Source organism: Dicentrarchus labrax, unplaced genomic scaffold (genome assembly GCF_905237075.1).
Source record: "Dicentrarchus labrax unplaced genomic scaffold, dlabrax2021, whole genome shotgun sequence".
Taxonomy (NCBI): Eukaryota; Metazoa; Chordata; class Actinopteri; family Moronidae; genus Dicentrarchus; species Dicentrarchus labrax.
In genome coordinates this window covers 26907701-26918235 of record NW_026136706.1, presented here as the reverse complement: position 1 = coordinate 26918235, position 10535 = coordinate 26907701, and the positions used below count along the sequence as shown (strand labels likewise).

Below are 10535 nucleotides of genomic sequence, written 5' to 3'. Positions count from 1 at the left end.
TCTGATAAAAATGTTTAGGAGTACTCATACAATGTTTTATAATTTTCAGAAATAAAGGTATATGTGTCTGTTAATTTATTTTAGCTAAAATAAAAGATATAGCCTAAACCCTCAACCCAGCATGAAATGGTTCAGTCCTACCAATCTGCAAACCCATTTCTCATAAAAAAAAACCAACCGGAAATAGAATGTCAAAATAAATGTCGTATTGAATGCTTTAATTATAAATTATGTAATGGATTTTTAAGTAATTTAGTACCATAAACACAAAAGTGCTGAACAGTAATTAAAAAGTACACACAACCACAACCTGACATGTAATGAGATGCTTTAAGTACATTCAATATTATTATTAATAAAATTGCAGTTTACAACCTCCCCATTCACTTATTGATTTGTTTACATTAAATAAACACTATCAAATTAATGACGGCTACAGACACTAATAAATTAAATAATTTTAGCATATTCATATACATTTTCTACTCCAAAGTTATATGTGTTGTCAACAACACAAGACTGTGTGAAAAACTCTCAATTTTCCTGTGGTGACCTATCAACACATGGCTAATTTTAATATTCAAATGAGCCATGTGTTCACAACAGGCACTCATGCACAGTTGCTAGGTTACCACCAGGCTGTCAATCAAGCTCTCAGCCACAGAGAACTTAATGTTACCCTTTATCTATCCAGATAAAAACATTAAGAACAGTTTCTGTATGATGTTTATTAGACCTATGTAATCTGAATGGGAAGGGCAGTTGTGATGAGCTGTATCTCGTATATTATTATTAGGTATGTGGTATGTGTATGCACCGTTATATAATATGGTGGAAAACCATTAAAATTTAAAACCAGATCATACCAATAAAATATCTGCTTGCGTGTCCCCAAGCCTGTGTATTCTTCACCCATTCAAACACAGAAATACAATATTACTGTGCAGCTGTTTCTTTACTGCCAACTAAAGCTTGTTTATTAATACTTCAACATATCGGGAGATAGGATGTGTTTTCTGTGGTACAACATTTCTGGACATATGACACAAACCTTGACAAGACATGAACCTCTTATTTTATGAAAGTTTTAAATGCTTAATAACCACAGAAACGATTTAAAATTTTGGAAAAATCTTTATTTAATTTTTTTTAATTGCCCGGAGCATCCTCATGCTCCTCCTCGTCCTCCTGCTCTGTGTGCTGGTGCTGCTGGCCCGGATCGGGCTGCTGCTCTGCGTCTGCACACATGGACACAGATACAAATAAATCTTCATTTTATCAGTCTTCGATCCAATTAATAAAGAATAAAAATATATTCACTCACTCAACAAGCAGACTTATGATCAGTTGAATGTTAAATCTTAATCTATTATTACAGAAACACACATTATCTGTAGCATGAAAACCACAAAAAACACGAACACTTGCTGAGAGGAACCGCAAACACCATTCGGAGGTCCTCAACCTGCTGGAGGGCCTGCTCCAGCTGCCGGCGGTAGTCCTTGGACTGGCGGGTGACATCATCCACTTCACGCCTTAACAGGGCAACCTGCCGCTGGGAAGCCCTGTTAAGGCGCACCTGGCGAACCAGGCCACCCATGGCCCTGACATGGGCCTGGAGGACCCGCCGATACGCAACGGGTCTTTGGACCTCGACGTCCATAACCGTACACTGTAAATACAAAACAACCAATATATCAAGCACATCATGATTGACATATGCATATATGCATCGTACATCAGGAGCAGAGATGAATGCTGCCTTAATTAACAGCAACATGTTCAGGGCGGGACTCTGATAAAACATGTGAAGTTTCGTTGCAGTCGGATCATGTACGCAGAAGTTATGACGAATCCCTCTTTCATGGCGAAGGTTTGAAATTGGATGCCACGGGACGCCACGCCACGGGCACAATGTTGGAAGAAAAAAACTGACTGCACTGACCAATTTTGAAGTAGCTCCAATAAAACCTGTAGGAGGAGTTAGGTAAAATAGAAGCCCTGAAATGCCAAAGATGACATCACAGTGTGACATTCGTTCAAAATGGCCAACTTTGACGGCACGCCACGGACACGCCCTTCAACGTACAGTCGCAAATAGCACAACTTGTAATCAGCAACATTATTTAAGAGTACTGTCAAGTTTTGAAGCAGATCTGATAAATTCCCTAGGAGTTTGTTTGTTCAAATACAAGACCACAGACTTCAAAATGGCCAACTTTGACGGCATGCCACGGAGATACCCTTCAACGTACAGTCAGGAAATGAACAGCGTTCATTCAACAGCATTTTGTGACTGCTCTGACCAATTTTGAGCGTTTTTTTGTGTCGTATTTGAACCAACTCCTCCTAGAGAATTTATGAGATCTGCTTCAAAATTAGTCAGTACAGTCAACATATGTTGTTGTGCTATTTGTGACTGTACGTTGAAGGGCGTGTCCGTGGCGTGCCTTCAAAGTTGGCCATGTTGAATTTTGCAGCCATTTTCTGCAATTTTTCGCCTTGCATTTGAACGAACTCCTCCTAGGGAATTTATTGGAAGTACTTAAAAATTGGTCAGTACAGTCAAAAAATGGTGTTGATTAAAAGTTGTGCTATTTGAGACTGTACATTGAGAGGCGTGTCTGTGGCATGCCGTCAAAGTTGGCCATTTTGAATTCTGTGGTCATACAAACTGATTGAAAAGTTGAGCTATTTGTGACTGTACATTAAACCACGTGCCAGTGACAACTTGTCCATTTCAGCAGATTCGCCATAAAATAGTACTCATAACTTCAGTGTGCAATGTCCAATCTCCAATAAACTTAAAATATTCTGAAATAGTTTTGACGTGAACACGTCCTCATAACTTCAGCGTACATGGTCCAATATCAATGAAACTTCACGTGTTTGATAACAGTCTCGCCTTGAACATGTCTACGTGACAATAAATAGTGATAGCGCCACCTTCTGGCAACAGGAGGTAAGCACTGCGTGGCGATTTTGAGCTGATTAACGGCAGATTTTCATGTTGTGGTCCGCACGTGTTACGACGGCATGCGACGCGGCCGCAGCACGCCTTGTTTTGACCGAGTCAGCGACCGGCAAGGTCCCTATTGTTTTTGCTTGATTTCTTCTTCTTACCTATTATTAGGGATCGAGCACTGACCAGTGCAAGACCCTATTGTTCCTGTAGGAATTATTATTAGGGATCGAGCACTGACCAGTGCAAGACCTTATTGTTCTTCTAGGAATTATTATTAGGGACCTCGCAAGCGACCGCTGGAGGTCCCTACTGTTTTTGCTCAATTTCTTACCTATTATTATTTTTAGGAACTTTGATTGCGTTTTTCCCCCCCTGAACATATACGAAAACTCAATTTTATTTGGCAAAGTTGTCAGGCCTGGTGAAAAATTTGATATTATATGCATCACTTATGGGTCGGCCACTAGGTGGCGCTACTATTAAGGAAATAGCGATGACTTTTTTGATACTTTATAACTCCCACATCGTTTGTCGCACAAACTTATATCCACGCGTTCAGTGAATGGAGCTCAATCTCCCCATATAGGCCCCGCCCACTTGCGCCCATAATTTTTCTTCGCTACAGTGCGAAATGTCCGTGAACTACTTTTTCGTGTTCCTCCTACACGCGTTGTCTGATTTGCACAAATTTTTTCACCTAGCACCTGGGGACCGCCCTGGTAAAAAGAGTAATTTGAACATTTTTGAAATTTCTAAAAATAAGCACGCTATAAAATTAAGACTTCCTGTAGATTTTTCGTCAAAAAAGGAAGTGGACTATTTCTCCACATTGGTATGTGCGATTGACACCAAACTTGGGTCCATAGTTCACCATGTCTTCTTTAGGCATTGTGCACAGTCTTGAACAATTTGATGCCACCGCCACAAGGTGGCGCTCTTCAAAAGTAAAATGTTTATATTTCTGCATAGGTATGTGTGATTTAAATGAAACTTGGTACGATGCTTCCCCATGGCTTCCTGAGGCTCCCTTGAAAAGGACAAAAAAAATACACTACTAGGTGGTGCTCTTTTGGCATGAAAAATCACTGTGCGGAGACCGCAATAGTTATGAATATGAAATTCACAGGGCATGTTTAGAGTAGTGCCTGAAGCTCACATACCAAAAATCGTGTTTGTCGTGTGTGAAGCGCCCCCTACAGGATAAAAAAACAGCAGCCCCGGCGCCACGTTTCACCGATATGTACGAAACTCGGTAGGCACGTGTAACATGCCAGGACGTACAAAAAAGCCTCTTGGACCCATACCCCAAACCCCACAGGAAGTCGGCCATTTTGATATAAAGTTTCACGTTCGGCAAACTTTTCGCATTGTATTTGAACGAACTCCTCCTAGGGTATTTATCGGATCTACTTCAAAATTGGTCATTACAGTCAAAAAATGGTGCTGATTAAAAGTTGTGCTATTTGTGCATGTACGTTGAACGGCATGTCCGTGGCGTGCCCTCAAAGTCAGCCATTTTGATTTTTTTGCTCATTTTCGGTGAATTTTTTGCATTGTATTTGAACAAACTCCTCTTAGGGAATTTATCGGATCTGCTTCAAAATTGGTCAGTACAGTCAAAAAATGGTGCTGATTAAAAGTTGTGCTATTTGTGCATGTACATTAAAGGGCGTGTCCGTGGCGTGCCTTCAAAATTGGCCAGGTTGAATCAAATGTCAAACTGTTACGCCATTTCCGGCATTTTGCAATGATTTTCAAAACAAGATTTGTCATTAAAATACGTGGTTGTTAGTGGATCACGCGTACGCCGAATTAAACACAGGTGTCTCCCCTCATTGTACTGTAAACTACTCGGCAGTGTCAGTAATGTATGGGCCAGTGTCACGGGCCAGAGCAAGGCACAATCAAAATTTCTTTAGGAATTTTCTAGTTTGTTATATAATGCTACATACTAACTCTGCACTGAGTCTATTACAGGTAATTGTTATATATGCATACAGCGCATGTGTCTTTAATTGCTAAATTAAATGCATCAGCTTGTATATTACAAGTGATGAAAATGAGAAATATCCAGTAGGTGGCGGTATAGCTTCACTGCATAAATTAGAGTTGTTAAAGCATTGTATCTTATTTTGAAGGAGGAAAGTACGATCCCAGATGAGTTGATGTTATTTTGTCAGTCTCAGGAACAACTTAGTACCCCCATAACACCAGCAGTGTTCAATGTTTACAGCGGGCGGACACGGCCATTCGACTGGGGACACCGACAGCACATGGCTAAATCACTGGTGTTAGCATCCTTTTACAGACTCTAGTAAAGACGGAGCAAAAGTAAATGGTTAAAACGATACACGGTTAAATAGGTAAGAAGTTAGTCTTTACTTTAACACCTTAAAATCAACCGAAACCATTACATGATCATTTAACTTAGTAGTTAAAGGGAATTTATATAGAATATTAGCATGAAAAACGATCGGGTCTGAGTTCCAGTACGTTAATTTTTTGTTTTGATTCTTTAGTGTGCACTTTTTGTTCTCAGATGTTGCACTACTGTTAAAAATATGTTTCAAAGTTTATTTTTTGTATATTTATTATTGAACAGGTTTATTCTTTTGCACATATTGTGGGGATGGGGCGCTATCAGTAAAGCTCGCCTAGGGCACCAAATGGTCTAGGACCGCCCCTGATCTAGAACAAGTGTTTGATTTGTTTTTCTGGGCTACTGTACAAATATGGCAAACTACATAGAAGAGAACCAACTCCCTCTGGAGATAGAAATGGCTCATTCTAAAGTAACAAAAACACAACAATTCTTATTTTCAGATGATTACACAAAGGAAAATACATATTTCTGCCAGTAGAGCCTCCTAAATATTACACACTGGACTTTTAAGGAAGACCGAGTGAACGACTCATTGAGTGATTGATCAATGTAATGGTAATCTGGTAATCCCCCAACAGGGGATTAATAAAGTATATGAAGAAAAAAAAAACTAAATCTAAATTAAATTAATTAATTCAAGGAGGCAGGTTTAACTTCAAAGAACCAAGGAAATGTATTCATCATTATATAACACATGGCTGTTTTATGAAATGAAAGTTTACAGTCCTTTCATTCTACACTCATAGAAAAAGAAGATCAAATTCATGGATTAACATAAAAGATAAATAAAATTAAAGCTGAAAGAAGCGATGAACAGCCCGTCGCACTCCACGCAACTCAGGGTGTGCTGCAGCCGCGCCACGTGCTGTTGTAACACTTGCGGATCGCAACATGAAAATTTCACGTAAATCAGATCAAAATCGCCACGCAGCGCTCACTTCCTGTTGCCACTAGGTGCCACTATCACTATATCTGAATATTATCACATAGATGTGTTCAGGGTAGGACTCTTATCAGACAAGTACAGTTTGGAGGCAAATGGACAATGTACATGCAAGTTATAGCAAACTCACGTTTTGTGGCAGTACATCAAAATTTCATGCCATGCCACAGACACGCCCAGTCACCACATTCATCACATATCATCAACAATGTGTTTTGCATTTTATAGGTACATTTCAGCTTAATCTGATCAACCTGCTAGGAGTAGAACATGAAAGTATAAAACATGATATTTCATGTTGCAACTAGGTGGTGCTATCACTATATCTGTATATTGTCATGTAGATGTGTTCAGGGCGGGAATCTTATCAGACGTGTGAAATTTCGTTGAGATCTGATCATGTACGCTGAACATGAACTTCCTTTTTCATGGCAAGTTGTTGAAATTGGACGCCCACCACGGTCACGCCGTTTGACGTACTGACCAAATTTGAAATCAAGCTGATAAATTCCCTAGGACAGGAGTGCCCAACCAGCCGACCGCGGACTGATCCCAAGTCGACCGCGAGGGGTGTAGGAAAAAAAGAAAGTAAATAAAAAAAAGAGAAAAATAAAAAAGTAGGTCACGTTTAACCTATGGTAGCGCATGACATGCATGACAGGAAGTTGACAGCTGTCAACAGTAGCTAGAAGCTAGCGATCAGAGCGGTTACGCACTCCTAAACACAGGATACGCACTGCAGTTTTTACGCAGTTTTGCACGAACGCCTTACTACAGTCGCTCTGTTTCTCTGGCCGCTCTGTGTTTGCTCTCGCTGCGGCTGCCTCCTCTCCCCCCCGTCCATTTTTATTTCCTGTTAGTTTGTAGATGTGTTTATTATTTGTACTGAGCGTGTTTTTATACTTTTCTAGTATCACTCATTTAAATGGGAAGCTTTTTATATCTTGTATTTATACCTTTTGTACCCTTCAGTCATTGTATTCATCGTTTTTATTGTTTGGTAAAAAAATATGAAAACATATGTGAAGCCAACTTTATTGGGTTGGCAAAGTTGATGAGTTTGTATAAATGAATTCAAATAAAGAGGTTTGTGATGTGATGTCTAGTAGTTCTGTGACAAGAAAAAGTGATGTGAGGTTAGTTACTGCAGGCTGTGGGTTTGCGATGTTGACACTGGACTGGTAGATCTCAGGAGGTTGGCTATTGTCTTTTGGGTATGGCTCCAAGAGGCTTTATTTGCTTGACTGATCATGATGCGTACCAATATTCATACAGGTTGTCGAGCGCGTCTTCGGGGCTGATTTGGGGGGACATGGCTTCGCCATTTGGTGGCGACCGTGCACGGGGACAAGTGGATACGTCAAAGTTTTGTGAGCTGTCGACCATGGGAAAGTGTTCAAAAATGCGATCATCAAACAAGGACTTGTACACAGAATTACTTTCACATTGCACCACTTTAACTAGATGAGAATGGTATATATTTATGATGGATTTTTTTTTTTATTTGATTTTTTCTTTATATATATATATATATACAAAATTAGAATAGTTTCCAACAACATTAAATGAGTGTGGTGATTAATACTTACACTCATAAATGACAAAACATTATTTTTGTATACAGTCATAGTGTCATATTGTTATAGCTGCTATTCCCAACTGTCTCATTACTTTATCTTTTTAAATCATAGCTTTCTCTTTCAACTTAAAACTATCCAGTTCAACCTGTAGAATTCTCATAATTTTTTACTCATGGGTATTTTATTTCCCTAATGGTTTGACAAGAAAATGCTCATACTCAGTTAAATTTTTTGAACAAATTATTTTTGCCTCTGCCATTGTTTTGGCTCCAGATTCAGTGTACTAGTGTTTTCTATTCTATTCTGTGTTTTTATGAGCACCATTAGACCAACAGCATATACTCATACTTAACTTAAGCAGGGGTCACAAACTCAAATTGTCGGGGCCCACTGCTGGTATTGTCATCTCATAGGGCCCAACATTCAAGTACTACAAGAAGGTGCAATATTCTGAAAACATTCCCATTTCTAACATCATACTCCAAAAATATATTTCTATACTTTTATATCATCATTCTACATCATCTTTGTTGTTCGCAGATAAAGAACAAATAAAAGTGCGTCTTCTTCCTCTTCCTCTTCTTTACCAACTTCTTCTATCACAGGTTCAAACTAATCCTCATATCTGTCATCATCTGACAGATCCATATCTGAATTTCCCTCACTAATCTTGTAAAGAATCCTTTCTACTTCATGTCTGTCTTCTACAACAATGTGAGTCATTTTATACATAAAGATGGTTCTGGTGTCCACTACAGTTGACTTTGATAAAAGATATTAAAAGTATAAAAAATAATAATAATAATTCAACTGCTTTGAGAACTAAATATATTATTCCTGACATGTTAATAAACAAGAACATATATGATTATCATAGTAAAAAAACATAGTGGATTTATCTCTCCTCTTTCCATAAAATGTGCTTGCCCCTATGTCGTCCATTTTGAAAAGAAAGAAAAAGGAAGTTCCCAGCATCCCCAGCATTTTTTTGTTATGTATGTATGTATATAGACAGACGAAATCCCTTCCTTGCCACCTATGCTCATACTTGTTACTGAACTGTTATATTTCACAATATTATATGAGGGCATTCCAGCTGTGTATATAAGCACATTTTAGTGGTATGTGTGAAAGATGTGATTTCCCAAGTTTTTATAAGAGCTTTTCAGTTGTGTATGTAAAATAATTTCTCATTGTTTATGAGGTTTTCAGTATAGTATGTGAATGAGCTGCCTTCAAATGTGTATGTGAGAGAAACATTTTCAACTGTGAATATAAGCACATTTTACTTGTGTGAAAGGTTTTCATTAGTTTTCGTGAGTGTTTCAATTCTGTGTGTAAAAGCATTTCCCTGGTGTGTGTGTGTGGTTTTCAGAATAGTATGTGAATGAGTTTGCTTTCATATACATACAACAGTCCTGCAACTTAAAAAACACAAGCAAATTAAGAAAGTATCCTTATCAACTTGGCAACATAAGCATCCTTTGAGGAAGTACTGGCAGCTACGGAGATGGGAATTAGGGGTGACACTGCGAGAAGACACACAACATTAGGTACACAACAATGGTTGATGCTAAAGAGGTTAGCATCAATACATCATAGAGAAGTGCTGCTACTAGTTTTTGCCTTTTTCTAGGAGGGCTTCGTTTTGTGTTTCTTATTAAATGAGAAATTAACTCTTAATACACATTCATATATTGTTTTATACATTTTCTAATTATTACAAACGAAGTTGAGTTGGTGGTCGTTTTTGCTACAAATGTCTAATTTATTTTTAGGTTGTATGAGCAGTTTGATTTCCATTTAAGGCATACATTTTTTGTGTTGGCTGACCTTTTGTGTTACTTGACAACTTTTTGTAGACTTTTTATGTTGCTATGGATGGATGAAATCATTTTTAAATGCGTTAAATTACCAATTTCTTAGTAAGCAGACATGTAATAAGGGGGATAATGCATAGTGTGCTCTGGTCATTGTTGCAAAATAAACCCCTTTAGGGTGATTCAACACCTGCATCACTGTGTTGTGGTTTATTTTGTAGCAATGACCTTTAAACTCTTATATTTTCTGTCTTCTAAGTTTGGATATTTTTTCACACTAAAACAGTCCTGTGGCCCTCTAGACATTCTACAAAAGTTTAAATAAAAACAAAACTGAAAAAGCCTAATTTGTAAGATGTTTTTTTTAACCCTAAAAAGGTAGGAAGTCACAAAAAAAGACCTGCTAAATGTTCCACTGTGTTCACCAGTTAGTCTCCAACTGTGTCTGTCTGCTGGTGAGAAGGAAGTGTATGAACTGAAAAAGGAAATGACACTGATGAGAGCAACATGACCATACCAAAAACAGTTGCAGGTGTAAAACCAAGCCAAAGAGCTGAAAGTTGCTATAATGCATGGCAGAGTTGAGTAGAACTGCAGAGTTGGATGGTAATTCATCTAGTAGTCATTTGTTCCCTTGTTGATCTATAAATGTTTATTATAATTTTACCAATATAGACTTGATAGAGACTTCACCAAACTTGATCCTGAAAATGATTACATTACTCATGCCAGTTCCATTTGCTGAAGACAAATGTGAAATGTGGTTGTAAGCTTAGATGGGCTTAGTTTTAAATGTAAGTAACTGAGTAGTTAGTTTTAGATTGTTTTTGTAATGTTTGTAAAG

General features: G+C 38.2%; 1 long non-coding RNA gene across 1 annotated transcript; it reads right to left on the bottom strand.

The window, feature by feature from the left end:
• Nucleotides 1-1114: 1114 nt before the first annotated feature.
• On the bottom strand, nt 1115-1519 carry LOC127365401 (uncharacterized). Its single transcript, XR_007885205.1, has 2 exons — nt 1423-1519; nt 1115-1238 (listed from the first exon to the last, which is right to left on the bottom strand). It is a non-coding gene; the product is annotated as an uncharacterized LOC127365401 (long non-coding RNA).
• Between the last annotated feature and the right edge of the window lie 9016 nt (nt 1520-10535).